We start from the raw sequence: 11,291 nt of genomic DNA on the forward strand, positions 1-11,291 counted from the left end.
AAAGCTCAAGATATATTTTCGGCTTTACCGATTGACAAATGTACAGATTATGAATAAGTGAAGAAAGCCATTCTCAAAGCCTATGAATTGGTTCCTGAAGCTTACCGGCAAAAATTTCGGAATGCCAGGAAGACGGAGAGTGAGACCCATGTGGAGTTTGCCAGAATGAAGGAAACCATGTTTGATCGGTGGTGTGATTCGAAGGGGGTTGGGAAAGACTTCAACCTGTTGCGACAATTGATCTTGGTGGAGGAATTCAAACAGTGTGTCCACGCGGACATTAAAGTACATCTGGATGAAAAGAAGGTACCAGAGTTGTATGAGGCAGCCACCGTGGCAGATGACTATGCCTTGACACACAGGATGGGGTTCCACACACCTAACTTCCTGCCTAGAGTTCGCCTGGGGAGTTATGGTACACCCGGTGCGGAGAACGAATATTCATGGGGGCGACCTAGAGATGACTATGAGGACAAATCTGATACCGCGACTTTTAGCGATCAGAAGACTACAGTTCCAAGACAGACTTATCTTCCGGGGGGCTCGAGGCAGACCACGAGTTTTTCCTCCGGGCCTACTTGCGCTTTTTGCAAGAAAACTGGACATTTGATGTCCCAATGTTACGCCCTGAAAAGGAAAAATCAGGAGCAGAGTCAGACTAGTACAACTCCGAATGCATTGGCAAATGCGAGAAATCGTCCTTGGAGGACAGTGCGTTGTGAAGGTTCCCATGTCAAAGTTACGGCATCACAGAACGACCTTGTTCAAGAGGGTTACAAACCTTTTATTTCAGAGGGGTTTGTGTCACTGGATGGAGACTTGACTAACCAGAGACCTGTAGGGTATTGAGGGACACAGGAGCACATCAATCTTTGATGCTTGAAGGCATTTTGCCATTGTCAGAGAAGACGGCAACTGGTGTTAGTGTTCTTTTACAGGGAGTTGGTGGCTATGTTAAAGCTCTACTTCATGTCATCCATTTAAAGTCTGATTTGGTGTCAGGACCGGTCACCGTAGGTTTACAAGCCACTCTACCTGTAGAGGGAATATCTTTTGTTATCGGGAATGATTTGGCCGGTGGTCAAGTTTCTGGGAACCCGATGTTTGTTGAAAAGCCTAGCATGGAAAATAACACTGCACAGTTAGAGCAGAAGATTCCGGGTATCTTTCCATCCTGTGCCGCGACTCGTACTATGGGTAGGAAGCGCTCTGAAGAGAAGAGGAAGGTACTGACGTCACGCTTTGCACAGGCACGTCTTATGAAGTACCCAAAAACTAAGTGTCAGCACACACAAGTCATGGATGGAGGCAATGTTTGCAAGCTCTTTGTTAGGTGGACTGAACTTCAAAACAAGGGAAGTTGTTCTGGACTCTGTCTTCGGCCAATATGGACCACTCTTGGAAGTGCGGCTGATAAAAGACAGGGAGATGCAAAAGTCAAGAGGGTTTGGCTTTGTCACGTTTGAAAACACAAAGGATGCCAAAATATGCAGAAAAGGATATGAATGGTAAGGATTTGGATGGTCGGACCTTAATAGTAGAGAAGGCAGGCCATGGGCGTCGAGAGGGCTACAGAGGAGGAAAACGTGGAGGTAGTTTCAGGGGTGGCTATGGCTCCCGGGGTGGGAGTGGTAGTTTTGGTGGTGGCCGCAATCGAGATTACATTGGAGGCTCCCAGATTTACGGCAGCTCCCGAAGGGATGATTATCAGGGTAGTGGCCGAGAAGGAGACTGCTATTCACGTGACTACAGCGACAAGCGCTCCAACCGTGATTATTATGAAAGTTAGGAAGAGTTTGATGCACTAAATGCTGCGTAGCTCCGCCCTCTTTTCAAAAGGTTTATTGTTCATGAACTGTTTTCAAAAGGTAAAAAAGTTAATGATAAAAGAAACAGGAAACCGGATCGGGAACCTGACGACGAAGAGGTAGAAGAAGAAAAGAGGGCGGAGCGAGTGAGTTGGACAAGAAGGAGCCGAGCTATGTGCAGTCTGGAGCGAACGTTGGTGAACAACAGTCACTAGCGAAATTTCGGGTTTCCCAGGAAAGGCATTCCTGCGACAGAGTGGTTATCGCTGTGACAGATTAACCTGTGTCAGGTTTTGCAATCGATTCCGAAGAGAATCATTTGACTGCCGTTACGTCTCGAGTACGGCCGTCGGCCATTTTAACTCGCGCAGGACTTGTGCTTCGCTCACGGTTTCGTCTCTTTTCGACCATTTTCACCGCATTCAGACGTCGATCTGGGGCGTGTGTGTGATGTGGCTTTTTGAAGGTTAATTCGTCCATACCCGAGGGTGTGATCTCTCAGTCGCCTGGAAGGCGCCTTTGGATTTCCCAGTCGCCTTGAGGGTGCCTGTGCCCTGCGTTGGCAGTGGGACTGTTCTTGCCATCCGAATGGGATTCTGGTGTCGATGGGACATCGTTCTGGCGATCGCTGGAGCACATCAACTTTGGCTTGGAGCTGGGAATAAGCGACCTTGGGAATGTTCTTGGTTCACTCACTTGGAGCGCAGTGAGTTATATATTACAAAACTGATGGTACCATCATAGGATATTGATTGTACTTTTGATTACTATTGTTGTTGTACCGTTATTCTTGTGTGATCTTAATACAGTATTTGTTTGTGAGTAACAATTGGGTTGGCTTCTCCATTGATCTTTGACATACAGAATAACACAGTTTTCTGCCGTGACTCCTCTCGGGGCTCGGAGGTACGCCGTGACCAGGGGGTCAGGGAGGAGCACGTATCACTATGTTGACCTTTTGACCTGCGCTGATGTCAAAAATTAGTTGGTGGTTGAATTCAGTTAGCCGATATGTAAATCCTATTCAAATTTCAAGTCAATCAGATGAAAATTGAGGATTTTAGAATTTTCAAAAAAAGTGGTTGACCTTTGGCCTATGTTGACCTTTTGGGCTATGCTGATCTCAAAAATAGTTAGTGGTTGAATTCAGTTAGCCGATATGTAAATCATATTCAAATTTAAAGTCAATCGGATTAAAATTGAGGATTTTAGAAATTTGAAAAAAAGTGGTTGACCTTTTGACCTCAAAAATATATAGGATTTTGTCGGACCACGAACTCTACCATTTGGTGAAGTTTCCTGAAGATCGGTTTCAAATTGTGACCTGTAGGCAAGTATATAACTGACTCAAATGCAATGCCCTCTCCTCAGGCGAGGGTAACAAGAGAGTTCATAGAACACATGCAATGTTCAAATCTATTCTTCAATTCTAATGAAATAATGATTTTAAAGATCTTTTTATTTTTTAAATCTGTAAGTTTAGCACTTTCGAAGCAGTCTCTACTCTTATACACCATCCTATAGAACATGTCCAAATATTGCAAAACTGGAGGTACTTGGAAGTATTTAGAGGGCAGTTTGTGTCATACAGTGTTCAAGTATATCATTTGATTGAAATAAAATAAAGTTTGTAAAAGTCGGAACAATAAATAAATTCCAGAATTTCCTGCCATTTCTATGCAGTCTATTGCACCACCTAATCTAACACTTTACATTTGTTTTTCATGCCGATTGTTTGTGTCCCTTATAACGTCCTGAAAAACAGTAGATTTCCTGTTTGAAGTGACTTCCTATTTTGTTTGACCGCCAGGCAGGCAGACAGAGTAAAAAATATATAATCTCACTCCTCTTGTGCATGTGCAATTGGGACAAATTGAGAACCAAAATACCATTAAACGGCAAATTTGTCTTCCTATTTGTGTTCAAAATATAACTTTAAATTTAAATGTTGTTTTTTGATCATAAACTGCCGATCAGGAGCTGATTCGGCAGACTTGAACCAATAATTGCTTAAACCAGCTTTTTTGAATCGAGTGCGTGGGGTAACAACAAATCCGTACGTAAGAAAATAAACATAGCTAGGCAGCTTAGGTAGTGGATGGGGACAAGCTGGATAAAAGCACCAAAATTTTATCAGGCAATCTTCAGGGTCCCAGCTATGATTCTATAACCGGCGCCAAGCGATACGACCACTCTTATTTAAAAAATTTAATTATTTGTGAAATTCTTTTTTGAAAATTTTGTGAAATTTTTTTTTTGGGGTTTTGGGAAAAGAAATGTTTTTATTGCAGAAATGAGAATCTTTTCCGAACATTTTGGTGTAATTGTTTTTAAAATCGAACATCTAGAAGTATTTTAAAACAATATTTGACAATTAGGTGTCTCGGGTGCATTTCCTCAATTTGGAAAATTTCTTGGAAAATTCTTGGAATTTTTTTTTTTTTTGGTTTTTGGAAAAGAAATGTTTTTATTGCAGAAATGAGAATCTTTTCCGAACATTTTGGTGTAATTGTTTTTAAAATCGAACATCTAGAAGTATTTTAAAACAATATTTGAAAATTAGGTGTCTCGGGTGCAATTCCTCAGCATCTAAGCTTCAATTCTAGAACCGGCGCCAAACGATCCGAACAGCAAGATGCATGCACTATAGACATTTATATATTTGTATTTAATTACATGCATATTATATTAAATCTGCTATATGTTGAAATTATATCTGCTATATGTTGCATGGCAAAAGAAGAGGTGGTCAAGGGAGATTGTATAGCCTGGTCCGCCCAGGAAGAAGTCCTGCTCAAGAAGTAGAAGCTGCCATCACTCAACTTCTGCCTCTCTTCAATGAGAAGGCAGCCACACCTGCAATGATCAAGCATGGAATGGATGTCATCCGTGAATCTACACAGTTCCTGAACCCTGGACAGATTCCAATAATAGCAATAAATGCTCTGCTGTATGCGCTTGCCAAGTTCATTCAGTGGCACTGGCCTACCACACACGGTGAAGACCAGTATGTTGTCATGTTCGGCGGACTCCACCTGGAGATGGCGGTGTGGAAGACACTTGGAGACTACCTAGACGGATCTGGATGGACGACAGCAATAAACCAGGCAGGCATAGCCTCTGCTGGCACAGCTGAATCCTTCCTGAAGGCATCACACCTGACGAGAACCAGGCATGCCCACCAAGTCAGCGCTCTGGCACTCTCCAAGCTGCAAAATGATGCCGACCTGAAGGGAGCTGCTGGTGCAGCAACTGAAGATAGGACAGAAGAGGACTGGAAACAAAGCATGCTCACGAAGAGTCCAACCTTTCAGTACTGGGACACCATCCTGAGGATTGAGCTCCTGGGACTCACCTTCGTTCGCACTCACAGAGAAAGAGACTTTCCCCTGTATGTCGAGTCTCTGAAAGCCCTGGCACCATGGTTCTTCGCACTTGACCACCATAATTATGCCAGATGGGTCCCGATCCACATCCGCGACATGGAGAGCCTCCCTCCAACAATCGAAGAGGAGTTTATTGTCAGAGGCAGCCAGAAGCCAGCCAGAGGGTTGTTCAGAAGACAGCCAGAAGGTTCTCCAGCATTCCGATCGACCAAGCCCATGAACAAAATAATGAGCTTGTGAAGGGCCCTGGAGGAGCAGTCGGCCTGACTGAAAACCCACCAGCCTTCAAGAAGTGGATGATCGCCGGACCTGAGCAGGCACGCATTCTCACTGAGTTTGAGCGGGAGTACACTGCCATCTCAGAAGATGAACGCCAGCACCACGAAGAAGGTCTGTCTGCGCAGAAGACATTTCACGAGCAAACACTGGGCCTTATTTAAGTTATCAACGAGATGAGCAACCCGTTCCTAGATGAAGGAAGCGAGCTGATTGCACTCGACATGCGGCATGTGATTGAAGAATCTGTGGCCAACACTGTGCATACCATAGAAGTGGGAAAGGCTCAGTACGACAGCTACAACAAGGCTATCATCACTGAACGAAGGCAATCCATCCATGAGCCTGTGAAGAGGAACTCATTGCCTCTCTTCAGGTCACCATCCAAGGGGAAGAGGAAGCAGTCAGAGGATGTTTCCCTGTTGAAAGATGATGTGTCCCTGTTCTCTCGTCTGTACATAGTTGTTCAGAACAGGGATACAGATATGGGAACCTTCTTCCAGCATGAAAATCATCCGCACCCCCCTTCTCTATCTGAAAGAGGAAAACTGCGCCAAGGAAAGAAGTCAGACCTCATTGGTATCCTTGTGCAAGAACCACAAAACTCTGCAAGAACCATTTCCAAATTGAGGAAATGCACCCGAGACACCTAATTTTCAAAATATTGTTTTAAAATACTTCTAGAAGTTCGATTTTAAAAACAATTACACCAAAATGTTCGGAAAAGATTCTCATTTCTGCAAAAAAAACATTTCTTTTCCAAAAACCCCCCAGAAATTTTTTTTCCAAAATTTTCAAAAATAATTTCACAAATAATAAAACATTTCACATAAGAGTGGTCGTATCGCTTGGCGCCGGTTATAGAATCATAGCTGGGACCCTGAAGATTGCCTGATAAAATTTTGGTGCTTTTATCCGGCATGTCCCCATCCCTTTGAAATTCGGTGCGAAGCTGCCCCACTAACACGATCAGAGTTCAGATCAGAGAATAGATCAGAGCTAACCCTAACACCAACTTAAAACCACTTACAGATAGATGACTGCCTTCACTGCTCTATCAATACCATTTCAGAAATTTGGCCCACCGTAGTGTATTCATAGGGTATGATGTGCAAGTGAAAGGTAGAAATACGTTGTTATGTGATCTCGAGAAATGAGTGTGGATATCATGGACTGCTGTTGTGGAGGAAGTTAAACTATAACACCTCCAGGCTATGTCACCCTAAACACGTCACCCTAAACACACCTCCAGGCTATGTCAAAACTACCTTCGAGGAAAAGAACAAGACGGTAGGTTTCAAATCATGGAATGGCCAGCACAGTCTCCAGACTTAAACCCCATCGAGCTGGTTTAGGATGAACTGGACTGAAGGGTGAAAGCAAAACAACCTACAAGTGCAACACATTTGTGGGAACTTCTGCAACAGTGTTGGGAAGAACTTCCCGAACAATATTTGATTTACATTGCAGAAAGAATGCCACGAGTGTGTTCGGAGGTTATATCTGCAAAAGGTGGCTACTTTGCTGAGTCAAAAATTAAAATTAAATTTTGTTAAACAAAATGTTTCTATGATTTCTTTTTTATCTCCAATTGTTTATTTGTTCTATGTTTAATTTCAGAGTACATTGAGACAATAAACTGCATAAATTTCAATAAAAACTGGAAAAACAGGTGTTCTAAAACTTTTGACCGGTAATGTATATATATATATATATATATATATATATATATATATATATATATATATATATATATATATATATATATATATATATATATGTATATACGTATAGACGTATAGACGTATACATATACATAAATATATAGATATATATTATATCCATATATATATATATATTGTTACGTTTGTAGGGGGTAGACAATGATTACCTGAGAACCAGGTGGAATGTATAGATTAGTGTGCTCTGACTGTCGTGAAGAAGAAGAACCACCTCTATGTACGATAAGGAGGGATCCGGTAGACCGGGATGTCGTGTAAGGTGTACCTTCATTCCTATCATGAGGGGTGGCCTGTGGCGGATCCAGGGGGGAGAGGGATGCAGGGGGTGCGCCCCCCCCCCCTCTTCAACGCAACGGCATGGATGTGCTGGAGGCATACTCTATGATTGACGACAAGAAGGACGCACTCACTCAACTACGGTCAAATGTTGAAACTGAATTTTCTCTGTGGTTCGATCACGCTGAGGCCATGATAGAATCTGTAGGAGGTGATGTCACAATGCCGAGAGTTGTAAAACGACAAATCCATCGTCCAAACACTGCCGCCAATACTCCCTTACTCTTCTACCTCAGAAACATGTGCATTCCATTTCTCGACCACCTCAGCCAGGAAATGGACACCTGATTCTGTGCTGAAAATCGGGACGGTAGTGATCTGTTTTTGCTGATGTCATCTGCAATAATCGCCGATACCTGCGACATTCCAGCCCTACATCAGAAGCTATTGCGTTGGAAATGACATGGAACATCCAGCAGGACTGATAAATGAGCTTAGAGACTGGTAGATGTTTTGGAGAAGGAAGCCCAACAGCACGCTTCCAAGCACATTCATGGATTGTTTCTGTGCAGTATATGGAGACGAATTTCCATCCATCAAAGTCCTACTCCATATTGGATGCACCCTCCCTGTGGGCTCCTGTGAGGCCCAACGTTCATTTTCTTGCCTGCGTCGTCTGAAGACCTACCTAAGAAATTCCATGGGAGAAAGTCGGATGGCATCTCTGGCCCTCATGAACATAAACCATGACTTCACCATATCCCCACATGATGTGTGTGACATTTTCATTTGGAAACACAAGCGCCGTCTATTCCAAAATAGCATAATTTACCATTAATAAAATAATTCACATTCCGCTGTCCTATTTGATCTCTTTTGTGGGGAGAACCCCTGCCTTGAGCTTCACAACCTTGGCGCATGGCTGTGCCAGGCTTTAACCAGCACCTATTAAAACTACTCTATACACCTTAACATGGCATGCGTTTAGAAACATAGGAATTCTTCTGGATTATTTGTAGTTAATTAGCCTAATTAACTCAGGAGATCATAACAATCATTTCACAAGAACTACACAAATCAGAAATTCCATATCAGAAAGCTCCAGTAGAACTACACAAAAAACATGCCACACGCATGCACACCACAGACACACACACACAATTCATCAATTTATAGCAGAAGGAAGAGTTGGGCAAGTCGTTTCACCAGTTCCTCTATCTGACCATTGGTCATGGCTAATCTGTTGAACTGTTGGACCAGGGAAGAACACAAGGAACTGCAGAAACTTCCAAGAACGCACAAAATGCCGTTTCTGACGATCAATTTTTAAAAATTTCCTGGGGGAGGATGCCCAGACCCCTCCTTAACCAGCCCCCCTCCCTCAGCGCTTTTGTTTCTTGAACCCCCCCCCCCCCCCCCCCCCGTCTTGAAATTCCTGGATCCACCCCTGGGTGGGGTCATGTTAATTAGTTTAGGGATTATGTTAATTCATCCCCTGTGTGTCAATACCTCTGTAATATCTATTCCTTCGTTCCTTATGACACCGCACTAGGCACGAGCCAACAATCGCCCAATAACTACACCACTAATTAATAAAACCACCGGAAACTCAGATCACGCCCTACCGTGGATTACCCAGACTTTGGAAGCATACAGGACGAAAAATATGTGAGGCCACGCCCCGAGGAGCTGTGATTGGGCGGGATTTGATTGGCACAAACCCGGATAAGATGGGACTTGCTGATAGGACCAAAGATGGACTACAAAGAGGTGGCACATGCTGATTGGTGAAGCAGGTACGGATGACGTCAGAGCCTATGTGATAAAAGAACGCTCTGGCAGACATTTTCTCTCTCTTGCTCCCTTCTCGTACTGGATGTTAAAATGGACGGTGGTGCTTGCTCTCTGCACGGGGAAGCTCATCGTGGACGGCCGTGTTCCGGGACCTTGCTGGTGGTCGTGCAGAGGCAGAGCTGCAGACCGAGGGCTGCAGTTTCACACGCGAGGACGGCGACAAAGACAGGCACGGCTGGAGGAGCGACCTGCACGCCTGCTCGTTTGCTTCGCAAGGGAGGCCTACATCACGCCCATGAGCGCGGCCTAGTGAACGAGGACGTACTGGGCGCACTTCCCCCCAAGGCAGAAGCCGCGTCCGGATTGCGCGTGGGGCGTGACGATTCCTGGCGAGACACATCAGCCGATTTGAGCTAAGTCCTCTACTAAATAACACGTTTTTATTTTCCAATTAAGTCATCCCATCGTCTGTTTTCGAGTCTGTTTGTGGGGACGTCCCGTTTAGGATTTTAGTTTTATTTATCGTGCATTTTCTTTGTTACCGGGTATTTTATTAAATAAACCTGTTTTAATATAACCTGTTTTAATTCCGTTTCGTGTGAGTTTATTTATTACAGGTTTGAGGGCTGCCGGTGGGATCGTGAAGGTAAGCTCCGGTTTCCCCCCTCCCTCTTGCTCCCCCACGCGTATTCTCCGCTGTATTTTTGATTGAACGCCTCGGAGTAACAGTTTGTTCGGCTATCCGTTACTTGGAAAGATTTTAATTACCAGGAACACGACAATATGTATATGTATATATGTATGTATATATGTATATATGTGTATGTGTGTGTGTGTGTATGTATGTATATATATATATATATATATATATATATATATATATATATATATATATATATACATACATACATATACATATATATATATATATACATATACATAATAATGTAATTATTTTCCAGCCATTTAACAATTCATGTTGAAGGAGTTCAAAGTTAACTAGAGCAGAGTCGCAAAAACATCGCAAGTTGAAAATCCCGACGTTTACCACCTATAAGCAAAGTTGAAGGATGGCATATAGTCCCATCAGGAATGACCCAATATCACATTTTGAATTAAATTTATTTTTAATGTTTTGACCCCTGTGAGGGATGTGACCCTAAGTCCCCATCCCCTTTGGCAATGCACCAAACCGGGGTCAAATGATGTGTCTGTCCCCCAATGTTGATTGCATATCCAAAGTTTCATTACAAAATGTTAAAAAACAAAATGTGCCCGTAATTTCATTTTTTGATACTGTACTTGACGTTTGGATCCTGCCCCAGGCGGTGGGGTCAAAAATGATACTGCTCTTGCACCTTCATACCGTGTGGTGATCATAACGATACCAACTTTTGGTAAGTTGCTGCACAACTGTTTAGGAGGAGATAGCGTGACGGACAAACGGACTGACGGATAGACAAATGGACGGAGCTGATTGCAATATCCCCCCATTTTTTTTTTCAAAAAGCGAAGAGATAAATATCGGTATTATTTTTCTTTTCTGCCAAAACAATGTTCCAGAACAACAAATCATTTCCACTTTTATTGTACTTTTCATTGTGAACGACAACCCAGCCACCAGTCACACTCCAACTGAGGCCTGGGACAGATTTAAAGAAAATAAATTGTGCACAGACAGTCAATGATCCTCATCATAAAAATAATAGCAACAGCAACAATAGCCGAAATGTACATTTAAACCCACAAATGTGAGAATACAAAAAGATAATTAATAACAACAAGGTAGCATGTTCGCTGTCCAATTCAGTCTCACCGTTGCTCTCAGTATTTGAAGGCATTTGGATGAAAACGCATAATGACTGCAACACGGACCGATCTCCAAACTGTAAGGACATCAGCTTCGCACATCATCTTTTCAATCCACACGGCACAAGTCAAGCAATACTATTGGTATACGACATGACTTATGACCTTTTCAGCATTGTATTTCAAACCTCTGCAAGATC

At 43.1% G+C, this 11,291-nt stretch overlaps 1 protein-coding gene across 1 annotated transcript in view; it reads right to left on the bottom strand.

The window, feature by feature from the left end:
• MLYCD (malonyl-CoA decarboxylase) overlaps positions 1-11,291 on the bottom strand; it is a 78,381-nt gene extending 67,090 nt beyond the window's left edge. Inside the window, exon 1 of the mRNA XM_068119789.2 lies at positions 11,099-11,291. The gene's annotated coding sequence lies outside the window, so the exon portion shown is untranslated. The remainder of the gene's footprint in view (positions 1-11,098) is intronic.

This window comes from Myxine glutinosa, chromosome 6, assembly GCF_964187855.1.
Source record: "Myxine glutinosa chromosome 6, kmMyxGlut1.1, whole genome shotgun sequence".
In the NCBI taxonomy this organism is placed as follows: domain Eukaryota; kingdom Metazoa; phylum Chordata; class Myxini; order Myxiniformes; family Myxinidae; genus Myxine; species Myxine glutinosa.